Here is an 18,118-nt window from a genome sequence, read left to right on the forward strand (position 1 = left end):
ACACAACTAGTTTTCAAGACAATATGGAGTCAAAGGAAAACTTGATTCTCGGTTGGTGTCTTAATCCATACTGCCTCTTAGAGAAAGGTGGATGTACAAGTGCATACATTAAAGATCATCCACATTTGCAGGAACTAGCCAGAAGAGGTTAAAAAGAAACTGAAATGCGAACTATTTTGCAACTTCATTTTCTGTTGTAGCAAACTAGAATTTGGCTTTAAAATCATTCTTGTTTCTTCATTCTTGGCAAAAGTTTACTTTCCAGAGAATCTGGCTGGAGCCCATTAAACCTGTATACTGGTAGGGAGAAAAAGCACACATTGTACTTAACCCGAGATGGAACTTTATAAAGATCATGCCAGGGCTTCACTGTTGGCACAGTGGTTAAGAATCTGCCCGCCAATGCAGGGGACACGGGTTTGAGTCCTGGTCCAGGAAGATCCCACATGCTGTGGAGCAACTAAGCCTGTGCGCCACAACTACTGCGCCTGCGCTCTACAGCCCACGTGCCACAGCTACTGAAGCCCGTGTGCCTAGAGCCCGTGCTCCACAACAAGAGAGGCCACTGCAATGAGAAGCCCACGCACCACAACGAAGAGTAGCCCCCACTCGCCACAACTAGAGAAAGCCCATGCACAGCAACGAAGACCCAATGCAGCCAAAAATAAATAAATAAAATAAATTTAAAAAAAATCATGCCACATAACAGGTGTACAATAAATGCTTTTATGGTAGACCGAGGATGGTATTAGATTCTAAATTGCTATCTCATTTTAAACTAATTAGTTTAAACTGATTCCAGTTTACAGACTATCTCATTCTCATTACTGCTTTGTGGGAGCATATATCGAGATCTTAGGTTAGAATACAACATTGATTCTGCAGTAAATATTATGTGTCATTTGTATGGTATCATAGTCAATTAAGTAACTGGCAAATATTTTCTGATGGTGATTCAATTTACTGACATTTTAGAGTAATTCTATATGTGTATAAATATACAGGCTAAAAAATAAATAGGTCAAGAATCAGAAGTCCTAGAGTTTGGTGAGAATTTTATAATATTATGTAAGGAGATAATTTTGGGTCATCCAGAGGACAACTTATAACCTGAAACAAGATGTGACAGTTGGCAGTTCGCTTTTACCTTGAGTGGGTTTTTCAACTTCCACACTACCAACACTTTGGACTAGATGGCTCTTTGTTGTGGATCTGCCCTATGTGTTTTACGATGTTCATCTAGACACCAGGGACCAGAATCCCTGGTGTCTAGATGATAGTAGCCCCCCTTCCAGTTGTGACAATCAAAAATGTCTCCAGATGTTGCCAAATGTGCCCTAGAGGGCAAAATTGCCCTAATGGAGAACCACTGTTAATTGGTGTCTAACAATGTGTTTAAGCGAAGAGGTACTTTCTTTTCTTTTCTTTTTTCTTTTTTAATTTAAGTATAGTTAATTTAAATTATCATATTAGTCTCAGGTATACAGCATAGTGATTCAGTTTTTTTTTACAGATTATACTCAATTAAAATTTTTACAGGATGATGGGTATAATTCCCTGTGCTATTCAATATATCCTTGTTGCTCATCTATTTTATACATAGTAGTTTGTGCCTCTTAATCCCATACCCCTATCTTGCCCGTCCTCTCTTCCCTCTCCCACTGGTAACCACTGTATTGTTTTCTATATCTGTGAGTATGTTTCTGTTTTGCTATATACTTTATTTTTTAGATTCCACATATCACTGATATACATTATTTGTCTTTGTCTGATTTATTTCACTGAGCATAATATTCTCTAGGTCCATCCACATTGCGGCAACTGGCAGAATTTCATTCATTTTTAAGGCTGAGTAATATTCCATTGTGTGTGTATATATACACCACATCTTTATCCATTTGTCTGTTGATGGACACATGGATTACGTCCATATCTTGGCTATGGTAAATAGTGCTGCTATTGAACATTATGGTGCATGTATCTTTCTGAATGAGTGTTTCTGGTTTTTCTGGATTTATACCCAGGAGTGGAATTGTTGCATCATATGGTAGTTCTGTTTTTAGTTTTTTGAGGAAACTCCATACTGTTTTCCATAGTGGCTGCAACAATTTACATTACCACCAAAGTGTAAAAGCGTTCGTTTTTCTCCACATCCTTGTCAACACTTGTTATTTGTAGACTTTTTTTTTTTTTTTTTAGGTAAGAAATGGATTTATTTAGATACACATTCTATAGACAGAGTGCAGTCTGTCTCAAAAGGCAAGAATGAACGCCCTGGGAGAAACACACTCCACAGACAGAGTGTGGGCCATCTCAGAAGGAGAGCATCCCCAAAATATGGGGTAGTTAGTTTTTATAGGCTGGGTAATTTCATAGGCTAACAAGGGGGAGGATTATTCCAACTATTTTGGGGAAGGGGTGGAGGTTTCCAGGAATTGGGCCACTGCCCACTTTTTGACCTTTTAAGGTTAGCCTCAGACTGTGTCATGGCACCTGTAGGTGTATCTTTTAGATGCTAATGTATTACAGTGAGTGTATAATGAGGCTATAATGAGGTTCCCTAGAAGTCTAATCTTTCAACATCTTGGACCTTGTTGGTTCTAACCAGTTTATGTCATATCCTCAAGGGCTATGTCATTCTTTTAGAGGTTGTGCCCTGCCCCTTTTCCTCCTATTTCATTCCCCCCTTAGAGATTTTACTCCCATATTCTTATGGGAAACAGAGGGGTGACTTTTTGACAATAGCATTCTGGCATATGTGAGGTGATATCTCACTGTGGTTTTGATTTGCATTTCTCTGATGATTAACAATGAACAATGTTGAGCATCTTTTCATGTGCCTGTTAGCCAACTGTATGTCTTCTTTGGAAAAATGTCTATTCAGGCCTCCCTGAATGTTTTCAGGGAGAATATTTTCTCCCATTCAGTAGGTTGTCTTTTCCTTTTGTTGATGGTTTCCTTTGATGTGCAAAAGCTTTAAGTTTAATTAGGTCCTGTTTGTTTATATTTGCTTTCATTTATTTTACCTTAGGAGACAGATCCAAAAAAATTGCTATTATTTTTGTCAGAGAGTGTTCTGCCTATATTCTCTCCTCGGAGTTTTATGATTTCAGGTCTTATATTTAGGTCTTTAAACCATTTTGAGTTTATTTTTGTATGTGATGTGAGGAAATGTTCTAGTATCATCTTTTTACATGTAGCTTTCCAGTTTTCCCAGCACCACTTATTGAAGACACCATCTTTTCTCCATTGCATATTCTTGCCTCTTTGTCATAGATTAATTGACCATAGGTGCATGGATTTATTTCTGGGCTCTCTATTCTGTTCCATTGATCTATGTGTCTGTTTTGTGCCAGTACCATGCTGTTTTGATGACTGTAGCTTTGTGGTATAGTCTGAAGTCTGGGAGGGTGATTTCTCCAGTTTTGTTCTTTTTCCACAAGATAGCTTTGGAAATCAGTCTTTTGTGGTTCCATATGAATTTTAGGACTATTTGTTCTAGTTCTGTGAAAAATGTCATGGGTATTTTGGTTGGAATTGCATTAAATCTGTAGATTGCTTTGGGTAGTATGGTCAATTTAATAATTTTAGTTCTTTCAATCCAAGAGCATGGGTTATCTTTCCATTTCTTTGAATTATCTTCAATTCCCTTCATCAATGTTTTATAGTTTTCAGAGTATAGGTCTTTCACCTTCTTGGTTAAGTTTATTCCTAGGTATTTTATTATTTTTTATGTGATTTTAAACAGGAATTTTTAAACTTTCTCTTTCTGATAGTTCATTATTAATGTATAGAAAAACAACAGATTTCTGTATGTTAATCTTATATCCTGCAACTTAGCTGAATTCATTTATTATTTCTAATAGTTTTTGGGTGAGGACTTTAGGGTTTTCTATGTAAAGTATTATGCCATCTGCAATGAGTGACAAGGTAAGTCTTACTTACCTCTTTCCTTAAAATTTGGATTCCTTTTATTTCTTTTTATTGTCTGATCACTGTGACTAGAACTTCCAATACTATGTTAAATAGAAGAGGCAAGAGTGGACATCTTTGTCTTGTCCCTGATTTTAGAGGAAAGGCTTTCAGCTTTTCACCATGGAGAATTATGTTGGCTGTAGGTTTGTCATAAATGATTTTTATTATGTCGAGATATTCCCCTCTATACCCACTTTCATGACAGTTTTTATCATGAATTGATGTTGAATTTTGTCAAATTCTTTGTCTGCTTGTATTGAGATGATCATGTGATTTTTTTATCCTTCCTTTTGCTAATGTTCTGTATTACATTGATTGATTTGTAAATATTGAACCATCCTTATGTTCCTGGAATAAATCCAACTCCACCATGGTGTATGATTCTTTTTATATATTGTTGGATTCAATTTGCTAATATTTTGTTGAGGATTTTTGCATCTCTATTCAGCAAAGATATTGGCCTGTAATTTTCTTCTGTTGCAGTCTGTTTCTGATTTTGATATGAGGGTAATGCTGGTAATCCATCCTTGTAGAATGGATTTAGGAGTGTTCTGTCCTCTTCAATTTTTTAGAATAGGTATTAGCTCTTCTTTATACGTTTGGTAGAATTCCCCTGTGAAGCCATCTGGTCCTGGACTATTATTAGCTGGGAGTTTTCTAAATTACTAATTCAATTTCACTGCTAACAATTGTGTATGTCCTCCAGGAGTGGAGTCTCTGTCTCCCCCAGTCCTGTGGCATTCCTACAATCAAGACCCACTGGCCTTCAAAGCCAAATACTCTGGGGGCTCCTCCACCCGATGCCGGACCCCCAAGCTGGGGAGCCTGACGTGGGGCTCAGAACTCTCACTCCCATGGGGGAACTTCTGCTATATAATTACTCTCCAGTTTGTAGGTCACCCACCCGGCGGGTATGGGATTTGATTATGTCACAAGTGCACCCTTCCTACTGTCTTGTTGTGATTTCTTCTTTGTCTTTGGATGTAGAATATCTTTTTTGATAGGTTCCAGTATTTTTTATTGTTGGTTGTTCAGCAGTTAGTTGTGATTTTGGTGTTCTCGTGGGAGAAGGTGAACTCAAGGTCTTTTACTCCACCATCTTGTCTTCTCTCCCCATCATATTTCTGGAAGAAAGAGGAGCTGATTTGTTAGGATCCTTTGCTCCAGCTCTGAGGAATTTAGGGCTCAGTTGAAGGGGCCTGAATCATGGGAGGTGAGGCTCACAATGGTTTTAATAGAGAAAAATCTTAGAACACTTGAGTCATCAGATATCACAGGATAGTATAAGCATTCTGAAATAAGGTGACAAACCTGTACTGAAGCAGTTAAGTATTATATTTACATTTCATTGCAGTGTAATAACTTCATCTATCATACTAAATTAATGTTGTTAATTTGAATTTTATTGCTTTCATAATTTTGTTTGTATACATTGTTAACTCATTTCGGTTGTAGAATTAAAGCTCTAAGCATAAGGAGTTTATACTTAGTTTTGTGTTTATGCATATTTAACCACCATAATAGTAAAAATAATTTGTCAACACCAGAAAGCCTCAAAAATGATTTTTTTCCACTAGAAGGGATTAGTGCACTTCTGAAGTTTGAGAAATGCTGGATTTGAGGTATCAGAGGTTGAATGGAGGGAGGGGTAGCAGACCAATGGGAGGAGGTCAGTGTTGATAAATTTGGGGAAAACTCCAGACTTAGATGCTGAACTTATGCCACATCATTTTAACTTGTGCCAAGTACATAAGAAATAAAAATCAGTGTTCTCTTTTTATAACTAGCTCACAAAATTACAGAGACTGCTAACTGAGGTATTCTATGTTCTTCCTTTTGACAATATTAAAAAGTTTATAAACACACTCTTGCCTTGTGTAAACTGCAATGTGGAAAGAATGATTATTCAAGCAAGATAGCTTCAATTTTGATCACAATTGAAGACATCAGAATCAGAGATAGAATTGGGTATGTTTTCAGGTCATTTTGACAATTTATTGTGTCACACTGTACAAAAAAAATCACCCCTTGTGATTTTAGAGGTAGTGTAATGGCCTCACAGGCTGAAGAACATGCTTCCTTTATCTGATACACTCCCATTCTTTTCGGGTTTTGTTACTTTACTCCTCCGTTGTACTGATTTGCTTGAAGAATCATTGAGACTTCACTGCTCTATATACCAAAGGAACTGGAAAACCTTCCACTTCCAGCCATAATCCTTTGCCTCTTTTTTCTTTTATTATCTTCCCTTGGAGAGTGTTTTGGACTGGTGGTCAATAAAGTACAAGCGTAAAATTGATCATAAACTGGTCATGGTTTCAATGGTTGACGTGGAAGAGCCCAGTCCTTCCTACCGAACCCATCTCTCTCCATTCCCAGAGAGGGGAGATCCCTGGAATGACTGAGTCCTCCAGCTCCAGAAGAGCTGTAGATTATACTCTTCCCTGGGCTGCAGGACAAGAGAATGTGGAAAAGTAATTAGGTATCAGATAACATTTCTTAGCTTCCTGGGAGGAGGAGCCTTCCTTTTAACCTGTGTACCATGGAGATGATGGGCCGAGGGGTCCAGCAACAGGCTGGACATCTACATTGCCATAAAAACAGCCAAGCCAGAATTTCTTAGTTTTAATCTAAGCTCTAATGAAGCAACACTGGTTTTGAAGACTAAAGAGAAAAAACCCTGAAAGAAAGAGAAGGGGATTTCTGAGGAGAGAGTTTTGGAGAGTGTTTGCAGTACATTGGGAAGCTTTTTGTCCTTTCTCCCTTTAGGGGGCAGTAAGATGATCACTTGTTTCATGTGTCTTCATGGAATTTGGGGCCATCTGAAGATTTGTGTTGTATTGCATCTCTAAAAAGACCCAATAAAAATACAAGCAATAAATCAAACAAAAATTTTACTACATCATTAGGATGGCCCTCAGCTAATTAGGCTCACTCCTTCAAAAAAGTTAGATGACTCAGTTTACATTTTAGATGCAACTTTTTGGAAAGAAACATTCTTTGGTACTTAATTTGACATTATTATCACAAAGTCTTAATGAAAAGAAGACAGTTTATGAAGGAAGTTTTATCTGTCACTGTATAAGCTCTAATGTATAGTATTCATACTTTGAGGTCCTGATGTTTGAAAAAGGAAATTGCTGTGATTTTGGAATCAAGTCTCTCACTCTTATAAATAAACTAGCAGCATTATTTGATAGAAAAATTTGAGTCACTGTTTCATAATGTCAGACTCCAGTAAGACAAGTGAAAATGTAGGCCTAGTTTCTTGTAGGCACAGTTGTCTTGTAAACGCCAACATATTTGATGGGTGTAACTTGTACTGAGTTTGTTAAAGCTATAGAAAGAATCCCTGAGAAACAGGAATAGAGACTTTAACCTTCTGAAAGTTCATAAGCTCATTGAAAATTTTTTGGACTCCTGATTATCTTTGTAAAAGAAACAAGGTCTTATTTCTTCCAAAGGCCAGTCTTCCAGGAGATGCACAAGTGTGCTTTATATATTGACATATTTCTCAGAACTTTAAACTGTTAACACCAAGTTTATCTGAAATTTTATGAAACAACTTATCTCTTGACTATTTTATTTGTTGTCTCTTGAACTTTATGTATATTATAAGGGAACAGGCTGTCATGGTTACATTATGGGTAAATCTGGTTCTATAGGGATAAGAAATAAAGTTAAATGATGCAAAATTCACTCCCCTTAAAGATGCAAAAATCCCTCCTTTTAAACATATTTTTATTTTATGTTTTAAATAGAAGTAACTTCTAAATAGAATGCTTCCAGGTATGTGCATTACAAGCTACCTATTATTCTGTATCCTTGAGGAAGAATTCTTTTCTAAGAAGATAATGCTCATGACTGTGGGCATTAAAAACTGACATTTCAGGTATCAGAGAAGAAAAAATACTTTCAAGTCTTTGATCTGGAATAAAGAGCCATCTGAACAAAGCAGAGAATGATCCTTCATCAACCACAGAGTATCTAGACAACCCGAGCACCTTTTTTGTTCTATTGTAACTGATGTTCATGTTATGCATGTTTTCCAAATACAGACTAAAATACCATGTTGTTCTATTTCATCTCTGCACCAGAGAGGAGTACCTAAGGAATATGGAAATATATTTTCACAGCTAAGTTTTGAGACATATACTTCCTTTCTCCTCTAATCTTCTCCACTTTCTTACCTTTCTCCTCAATTTGGGGAGATTTCTCCATCAGTTATAGAATTAACTTTGTGTGTAAAGGAGGGCAAATGTTGTCTCAGTTGCTAATGAAGTTTAATTTCCACTGAAGCATTTTTCATAAGTACTTGAAACATTAAAGAGAGATCTCAATAATCCTGTCAGAGAGGGAATTATAACTTTCATGAACTTGGCATTCATTCATTCAACAACTACTTCCTGTATGCCTGAGATGTACAGGGAACAGTGTACAGGTCCATATATTAATTAGAAATTGTCCATGCCTTCTTGTAGGAGGAATAAATACTTAACTGAAATTAGAATTATGTAAAAGTATCATAAACCCATTTGAAGAGCCAAGGACACTTCCTAGAAAATAAATGGCATTTGAGCTGGATCTAATATATAAAAAACAATCTTACCATGGAAAATAGAGGAAAGGACAACCCAAGAAGAGAGAAGAATGTATTCAAATGCAGAATACATTTGAATGTATTCAAATTCAAATTAGTATCGGGAAATATCAAGAAGGGTGGTAGATTATATATTTAAACTTTTTTTTTCAGCTCAAGACAAATCTTATCACTGACGTTTTCCACTCTTAACCAACCATCTGTATCCTGTTATGGCCAGCTTCTCCCAGACCTACCTAGTCACCCCAGCTGAAAGACCTGGTGCAGCTTTGCCTAGCCCTTGGTACATTCCTGACTAGAGTTGAAAGTTTTATTGACTTCTTTGGTCCCAGCAACAGGGGAAGTCTGGAATCAATCCTGTTATCCTGAATCCAGGCTCAGCTGTACTAGGGTGAGCTCTTACAGTTAAGGGGACCCTGAGCTACATACCACCTCTACCCAATTCTTTGGTCCCTTGTGCTGAACTTCCACCCATGAGATCACTAATACACTGCCAGTCTCTTCCTCTAGCTAGGGGTCCTACTCCCAACATCCTTGTTCCTGGATGCCCTACTATTTTGAAGGGATTGATTGGTCCATACTGACAATACGATTGCTTATGTAAAAGTATAGTTCCTGCTATTTGTTCTCCTCCTAATGTGCATTTTTCCCTGCAGTGAATCTCCTTTGATGTCAAACCTTGACATAACCAAGACTGACGAGGCCTCATCACTTTGATACTACTCTTGGAACACTGACTTTGTCTATCAGCATCTCTTCTCCCTACTTCGAGGTCAGTTCTGGATGCAGGCCAACTTCTCAGTGAAACACTTAGGCTATTTGGATAATAGTAACAGAAACTTATTTGAGCTAATCTAAGAGTGAGACTAAGAAACATTTATTGGAAGAATATGGGAGTTTCTCACACACAGACAAAAAAGCTACAGGATTCGGTCTTTAGAAAGGTAATACTGAAGCTAGAGGCAGCAGGAAATGATGGGCTGTTTGTTCAGGATGCCATCACCATGGGGACGAAATCAGCTGCACATCTTTTCTCTTGAAATCCTGAGCTCAATTACAGGGAGTTAAATTCCTTAGAGTAATTGTGTATGGTTGAAGGGCCTAGATTAATCTATATTTTCCCCTCCCCTTTGGGCCCCTTAATTGACATCCTACCAAGATCACAGTCAGTGGGAACAGAGTAAGCCTCTAAACAAACTGATAGTGCTGCATACAAATGGAGTTGTAATGGAGATTGGGCGAACAATACCAATACAGTCAACTGTACTCAGCCTCTCTTTTTGTATCTGGTCTAAGTTGTTTCCTCCTCACTGGGTGACACTATTTGGGTCCAGATGCATCAAGACTAAGCTCTCCCAATTTATGACAGTATTGGAATCTCTAACATTACTTTTTTCTTTATAAGGCCTCTTGGAGGATTCTTTTAAAGTTTGGTCAGACTTGGGTTGCTTGCCTAATGAATCAGAATCCAAAATTCTCTAGTCAAGGGATCACATTTACTTTACTTCTGTTAGATTTGAGAGGAATAACAAGTTGTGATATCATATCTATCTGTAATTACAAAACTGCAATCAGGTTTTAAAACTCTTAGTTTCTGAAGCACAGTATCAAGATTTTCTAAGCCTCTAAATTTAGATTGGGTTAAAATTAATTACAACTAATTCGGATAATATCTACTGAAGCCTGAAATTGAAGAAAGTAATTTTAATACAAATTGCATTTGTGCTTGTTGTAGTTTAATATATTTTGCAACTAGTAACTGTATTTAATAAGATTTGATGTTTCTTCTTATTGACTTGAAAATCCAATACATATTTTCACAAATTCTTTTTCTTAAACAATAAAATTGTAACATTTTAAATATAGGAAGTCCTTGTTAAAAAAAGTTATTTCTCATACTTGTCCTAAAGCAGTTCTCCCTCTTCTCAATTTGATCAGTCATGAATTTATTTATTCTTTTATTTCACTCGAACAAAAGCTGAGTGGTTAACATATTAGGACAAGATGATATTTAAAGACATTTTCAGTTAAAATAGTCAGTGACTCTATGACTCTTCAGTATGTTGCTGGGCTTTTATCTTCTCCTGTTGTGATGATCATCTTCCTACACATAAAAGCGTGCTTGATTTAATAAATTATAGCCAACTTTGTCTCCTAATTTAGTTCAAATGTGATGCTAAGTAGGTCAAAATGATTAACTTTAACATTTTGTAAACCAAGTACTTTTGCAGAGAACTTCTTTCTCCTTTGATTACTCACCAATTACATATTGCCCCTCAACCACTTTCTATGTGTCAATGTGTGTATCCTGGCACCAGGAGAAGGAGTATCAGGTGGGTGAACAACTCAGCATAACCCATAACCAGGACTGGAGAAAAAGCAACTTAGACTTACTTTTTTCTAACAATAGTCTTGTAATATTATCTCAGCTGTTGGATTGTGGTGTACATGTGAAATGGCAGAATTGTCAGATTATAAGAACCTCAATTAAAAAATAAACAGCAGCAAGAAGACATTTTTAATTTATTTCTTTTATTGTAACTACTATTGATAGCAATAATCATCTGGTACTCTTTTTTTTAATCCCATTTTATTTATTTATTTATTTTAACATCTTTATTGGAGTATAATTCCTTTACAATGGTGTGTTAGTTTCTGCTTTAAAACAAAGTGAGTCAGCTATATATATACTTATATCCTCATATCTCCTCCCTCTTGCATCTCCCTCCCACCCTCCCTATCCCACCCCTCTAGGTGGTCGCAAAGCACAGAGCTGATCTCCCTGTGCTATGCAGCTGCTTCCCACTAGCTATCTATTTTACATTTGGTAGTATATATATATGTCAATGTTACTCTCTTACTTCATCCCAGCTTACACTTCCCCATCCCTGTGTCCTCGAGTTCATTCTCTACGTCTGCATCTTTATTCCTGTCCTGCCCCTAGGTTCATCAGAACCTTTTTTTTTTTTTTTTTAGATTCCATATATATGTGTTAGCATACGGTACTTGTTTTTCTCTTTCTGACTTACTTCAATCTATAAGATAGACTCTATGTCCATCCACCTCACTACAAATAACTCAATTTCATTTCTTTTTATGGCTGAGTAATATTCCATTGTATATATATGTGCCACATCTTCTTTATCCCTCTGTCGATGGACACTTCGGTTGCTTCCATGTCCTGGCTATTGTAAATAGTGCTGCAATGAACATTGTGGTACGTGACTCTTTTTGAATTATGGTTTTCTCAGTGTATATGCCCAGTAGTGGGATTGCTGGGTCATATGGTAGTTCTATTTTTAGCTTTTTAAGGAACCTCCAAACTGTTCTCTATAGTGGCTGTATCAATTTACATTCCCATCATCTGGTACTCTTGGCTAGAACTTAGCTTTCTGTGTAACACATTTCAGAAATATTTCATGAAAATTAGAAAAGATATTATATTGTCTTGGGTTAAAGACAGTGTACATGTTGTAAGGAGGCAGAAGGTGAAAGACGATCCTGATATTAAATATTATAAGTTTTATGACTGTACTTCTTAGAAAGCAATGGAGCATTCTTAATCTGGGCTCAGCTCCATTGCTTTCAATGAAGAATTCTTACTATAAATGTACTGGATCAATCTGGATTCAGTTGCAAGCAATAATGTAATATGCAAAATGTTTCTCTCAAATCTTTGCTGCCAGTGAATCAGCTCATAATAGAATGCACCATTGATTTCAATTAAAAAGTTGTTAAGTTGTTAAGTTGCATAGTGTGAGTATGTAAAAGCATAATTAAAAAGTAGCTTAACCAAGCAGCAAAAATGCTAATATTTGAAATTATTGAAAGATGTATATTAGGAATTACCTTAAAATATGACCTTCTGAAAAACATTCTTTTGCTATGAGACATAGTATAGAGATATGTTAACACAGGAAGAAGGAAATCTAAAATTGTCATGAAAGCAGTAGGTTCATGGAAAGTCCTTATGAAATCCACAAATCTATATTAAATATCTATTATAACTCAACATTGTGCTAACATGCTAGGATAATGATTTTCAAAGGGTAGGGGTGGGGACATAATAGAATTTCTCATTGATTTTTCAAATACACCTATTTTGGAAAATAATTTGGAACTATATTCCTGTATATTACCTTCAGTATTTTTGTGAATAATGTGAATCCAGTTGTGACTGAGAAAAATATGAAATGAAATATAATCCAAATGAGTTCAAATATTATGCATGTAGCAAATCCTTCAGTCTGAATATGAAAAAATATGTTTATACTTCTATGAACATGAAAAAATCAGGTTTTCTCCCTCCAAGGTAAATGCTAAATTTATATTTAAGGGCTATGGGTTTGATGGAATCCTAGGTTTTTAGTTTGCTTGGAGTGTCTTGATTTGACCCCAACTTATAAACGTGGAATCAAATCTAGTATAAAATGGCTTAGTACAGTCATTACTCATTGTGATGGATAAGGAAGAATTAAGGGAAATGTTGAGAATTGAGCTGACCCTTAAAGGGAGTTCAGAAATTGATTTAGAAAAGAAAAAAAAGGTGATGAGGGGCATGTTGACTTATTTCCTGAGACTTCTTTTTGTCCATTTATGAAATGCTTTTGTTTTAGTTGACTGCATTTTTAGTTCAATAAATCTATAGTCACATATGTGGCTGCAAACAATGCATTATCAAATTTCCAAAATAGCCAATTGGCTTTTTTGCTTTTTAAAGGATTGTATAGCAAGAGAGAGACTAAGAGTTATCTTTATATTGCTCTGTTTCCTTCACCAAGATATCTGATCACTTTTGTGACTAAGCTATTTGAACAGTCTGCAGTTTGCTGAACCTTGACCCCATATTAACTGAAGCAGTTTCAAATCCATTACAGGGAAGGTAAGTCACCTTTGTAAGTCAAAGATTCTCATAAATTATTTTCATTATAGACTAATGGTCTGTGGAGATTCAAATCTATCCAAGAGTTGAATGTACTGTTTTCTGTGTACTGTGGTGCAGTAGGGAAATTACAAATTGTTTTAAAGCTTCAGCCCTTTAGAGAAAATCAATTCAGACTCCATCAAAGTACCATTTAAGTCTTCTTCTGACCAGATATTTTGTGGGCATTAGTGCAGAACAGCATTATTTCTTTTACAAATATTGTGAATGATGGATATTTCATGCTCTGGTTTATTTTCAAGTTGGGAAAGAGGTCAAATTAAATAATATCCATTTATAATAATTATGAGAAACTATTATTTTTTGCCATATCCTACTTGACACACTCCAATCACTGTGATAAATGTGTTACACACTTTAAAGTAGCACTCTTCAGAACCCTTTCAGGAAAATTAGAAAACCAAGGGAGAGAAAGCTCAATAACTTACCCAAAGTAATCCAGCTGGTAAGTGAAGAAGTCAGATTTCAAACCCAGACCTGAATTTTTAATCCCTTCTCCATTAAATGGGTGTAATTTCTTTCCCTAAGTCACATGGCTGGTGTTTTGGCCAAGATGGTTTATTGCAAGTAATATACCCCGCTCAAAAAACCTTATGAAAAGGAAAAAAGAAAATGTGTTGGGAGCATATAGGGATGATCAGCAAAATTTTAAAAAGTGCCGAAGAAACCAGTTATTTCAGAGTTCAGGAACTGGAACCAGGAATAAAATCAGATCCATTCCTCTTTTCATTTCCTATATTATGGTAGGCTCAGAAATTTGACACATACTGTTTTATATCTTTGCAAGTATTGTTTGGTTAAGCTGCCATTATTCCTTTTGACAGCTGTGATAACTAAGACATAATATGTGAATTGATTTGTCCAAGGTGGGTGGCTGATTAGTTCCAGAGGTAGTGCCCAGCCCTCCAGACATTGTACTGTGCTCTGCTAATTTATTTCTCTTTTATAAAGCCCTAATGTATCAGTATTCCTGTAAGTATTAAAGACTTTGTAATTTTAGAGAGACTAATGGAAATATTAGTACATTTTAAAGAGAAAACCAATTTGATATTTGAGATTCTCATATAGCTCATACATCCTTATCGATATTGACCATATGAAACCCAGGGCAATTAATCTATAACTTAAAAAAAAAGTGTTTGGCACTAAATTATAGTATTAAATGAAAAGTTACCTTCACTAATATGGATTTCATTAATTCTCTGGAAAAATTTTTCATTAAAATGCTTTTCTAACAGATAGCTATTCTGAAATATAACATTTATTTTGCAGCTGATGCACAGTGGGAAAAAAGCTCTTTTGATAAAAATTATTCCGTATTCTTTTCTTAACCTTTACCTTATGTAGACATGCTAATAAAATAAAGGTGAAGCTATGGATTAGTTTCTATGATACTTAGAACATTTTTTACCTTTTGCTTTGCAAGTGATTTCACATAGACATGTTTCCAAATTAGATGCCTTACCCACAAGATGGTGTCCTAACATTAACAACCAGTAGGTTGAGCTTACAAATAGTATTGACTTTACTTGACAAAAATGTTTTTCAAGTTGAAAATGCCAAGTGCCCATGCATAAAAATAATTACTCCTCAGCCTGTGGTTTTGTGCAAAATGTACTTGGGAAAATGTATTGTTCAACTCAATTTGATTAACTCTCGTCATAGATTTGTATTTATTTACATTAATGCTACACTGGAATATTCAGTTCATTAACTTCTAATTTAGCTAAAACAAAGAGGAAAACTGTTTTCCTTGCAAATCTTGACAAATTTTCAAATGGCACAATAGTTGAGGTTTGTGTAATGTACATTTTATTTTGTCATGAGAAATACACTTAAGAACTTAATATTTTTATCATGTTTTTTAAAATTTCCATAATGGTTTGCTTTTGAAATCATGGATGGTCACATTTAGTTAATCTTGCACTTGAGTGCATTTAAAATTTGAATATGGTAAGTTGTATGTTGTTTTCTGCTTTTAAAAACCAACATTTATTTCCAGGATCCTGAGAAATCCCTGGTTCTAATAATTTGTACTGGTTATCCTGACTTTTGAATACATATAAACACTTTCTAATACCAATTCTTGGGGGAAAAGAGGTTGAATGCATTCTACTGCTTTTAAGAGCGTTTGAATAAAAAAAAGAAATTGTCTCAGATAAAATTAAGTAGACTGATAGCCTATAACTTTGTTATTTATTTATTTATTTTTGGCTGAGTTGGGTCTTCATTGCTGCACCCGGGCTTTCTCTAGTTGCAGGAAGCAGGGGGCTACCCTTTGTTGCAGTGTGCGGGCATCTCTTTGCGGTGGCTTCTCTTGCTGTGGAGCGCAGGTTCTAGGCACGCGGGCTTCAGTAGTTGTGGCTTGCAGGCTCTAGAGCGCAGGCTCAGTAGTTGTGGCACATGGGCTTAGTTGCTCCGCGGCATGTGGGATATTTCCGGAGCAGGGATCGAACACGTGTCCCCTGCACTGGCAGACGGATTTTTAACTATTGCGTCACCAGGGAAGTCCCTCTAACTTTGTTTTAACACTAACTTAAAAGAAAGCTAGACTTGCCCTACATTGAAAGCAGTACTTTTGCTTTTAAAAAGATATTTTCATATGGGAAAATAATCCAAAAAAAGAGTGGATATATGTATATGTATAACTGATTCACTTTGCTGTACAGCAGAAACTAACACAACATTGTAAATCAACTATACTCCAATAAAAATTAAAAAAATAAACAGATGTTTTCCATGTTCTGTTAGTTGTTAAAAAGTTGTCAAAGTGTGTTTTGGGGACCTTTCTGTATTTTCACCCTGAAAAAGAAAGTTCATACAAAATCACTTGGCTATGTTAGAGGGCAAGAAAGAAGTATATCAAAATGAGATATACAGAATCAGTTCAAAAGTTATCATCTGCATTAGTGTGAATTTTGTAGAGTTTTGAAAATAAATCGGGCAATATATGTTTGAAAAAGTATATACATACTCCTGAACTTTGTGCCACCGTTGGAAATCTATCCTACAGAAATAGAGGTACCAGTCTATTAGGGTATATGTACAATAATATTTATTCCAGCATTGTTCATGGAAGCCAAAGTAAAATAATACTGTAAGAAGGTGAGTGCCCATCAAAAGATGAATAATTGAATATATTATATATCTATACCATGGAATATCATTTAGCTGCTAAAAGAATGAACTAAAGCTATGGAGCTATAAAAATTACCTAGAGGAAATTATATAGGTATTGTTGAATGGGAAAATAAAGGAATTTATAATGAGACCTCATTTTTAAAAAAACAAAAATCATATATTTATTATACATATGTACATTTATATGTCCATATATGTTTGTATATAATTAAATATTCATGGAAGGGAAGCACGGAAGAATTCATATTAGCTTATTTACATGAGGTCCTTCTTGAGGGCTCTCATAGTTTCCCCAGAAAGCAGACTCTGAGATAGTGATTGGCATGCAGGAAGTTTATGGAGTGCTCTCAGGGTCAACCACTGAGGGAAATGAAGGAAAGTAGATTAAGCTGAGGGAGGGACTGGGCCGTGATACAGTCACTGCAGCAGCTCAGCTGATCCCATGGAGACCTCTGGAGCTGGGATGTTCCTGCATAGTCATTCATAACTAGAACAAGGGAGTCATTTTGCTCTACATTCTCTATTTGCCTTCCTCCTCCTAACCCTCCACACTGACTAGTCGTTGCACGTGGACTGCCCCCAGGAAGGAGGTGTGATATAGCTACAGCTCTGCTCAGCTGAAGGTGATCCTTAGAAAGGAGGATTCAGCTGTGAGCATCAACTGTCAACATTCCCAGCAATTGAAGGAATAAGCGCTCTACTCCTGAAAGTGGTAAGGAAATTTAGTTGGCACACCATAACATTCTCTAAAGAATAGGGTGAAGAATAATGTGGTTGAATGGGGAACGAGAGAGGAAGAGGTAGCCATACAAGAGAAGAGAAAATAGTTTTAATAAAAGCATGTAAACAAGTGGTAAATGTGCATCAATACTGCAAGTGGTGTGGGAGTAGCAATGCTATGAAAAATTCATAATGTTTTACCTAGAAAAACCTTCCAAAACCTTTCTTGACCCAATTTTTGGGGTTATCTTTGCTTTTCAATGTACCGGATTTTCTTTGACAACACTGAAGGGATAAAATGCTCAGTGAAGAAGGATTGAGAAGTAAGCTTAAAGATTTTATTTTCAGAAGGAATAAATGTCTGATGAAGGAAATGACATCATTCTGTACACTTATTGCAGTATTTTGGCTATGATAACTGTATTCTTACTAAGATGCTATATTTGGAGAAAAAAATTGTCTTGGGAAAAGAGATAAACACGTTGATAATTTATTGTTCCTTAATGTATCATAGTAAGGCTCTGAACTACTTTAGCTCGACTTTATATACAGCTTTGTAGTTTTCATTTATTGAATAGCTATCATATACCAGGTAGTTTATTAGGCCCTGGGGGACTAGAAACTACAGAATTAGTGGTTCAGAGCCTTGTAGGAAAGGCAAACGAATAATCAATCACAGAGTGATAAGGTTATGGTATAGATAGAGTGTTATGGGAGCTCAAATGACTACCCAAACCAGA

The 18,118-nt window shown here is 35.9% G+C and overlaps 1 protein-coding gene across 1 annotated transcript in view; it reads right to left on the reverse strand.

Annotated features, from left to right (window-relative positions):
* The window catches only part of FTMT (ferritin mitochondrial), a 34,180-nt gene continuing 16,062 nt past the window's right edge, over positions 1 to 18,118 (reverse strand). The window contains exon 1 of the mRNA XM_082456269.1: positions 1 to 18,118. This exon is cut by the window's right edge and continues 16,062 nt beyond it. The gene's annotated coding sequence lies outside the window, so the exon portion shown is untranslated.

This window comes from Balaenoptera physalus (genome assembly GCF_965194825.1).
Source record: "Balaenoptera physalus genome assembly, chromosome: 3".
NCBI lineage: Eukaryota > Metazoa > Chordata > Mammalia > Artiodactyla > Balaenopteridae > Balaenoptera > Balaenoptera physalus.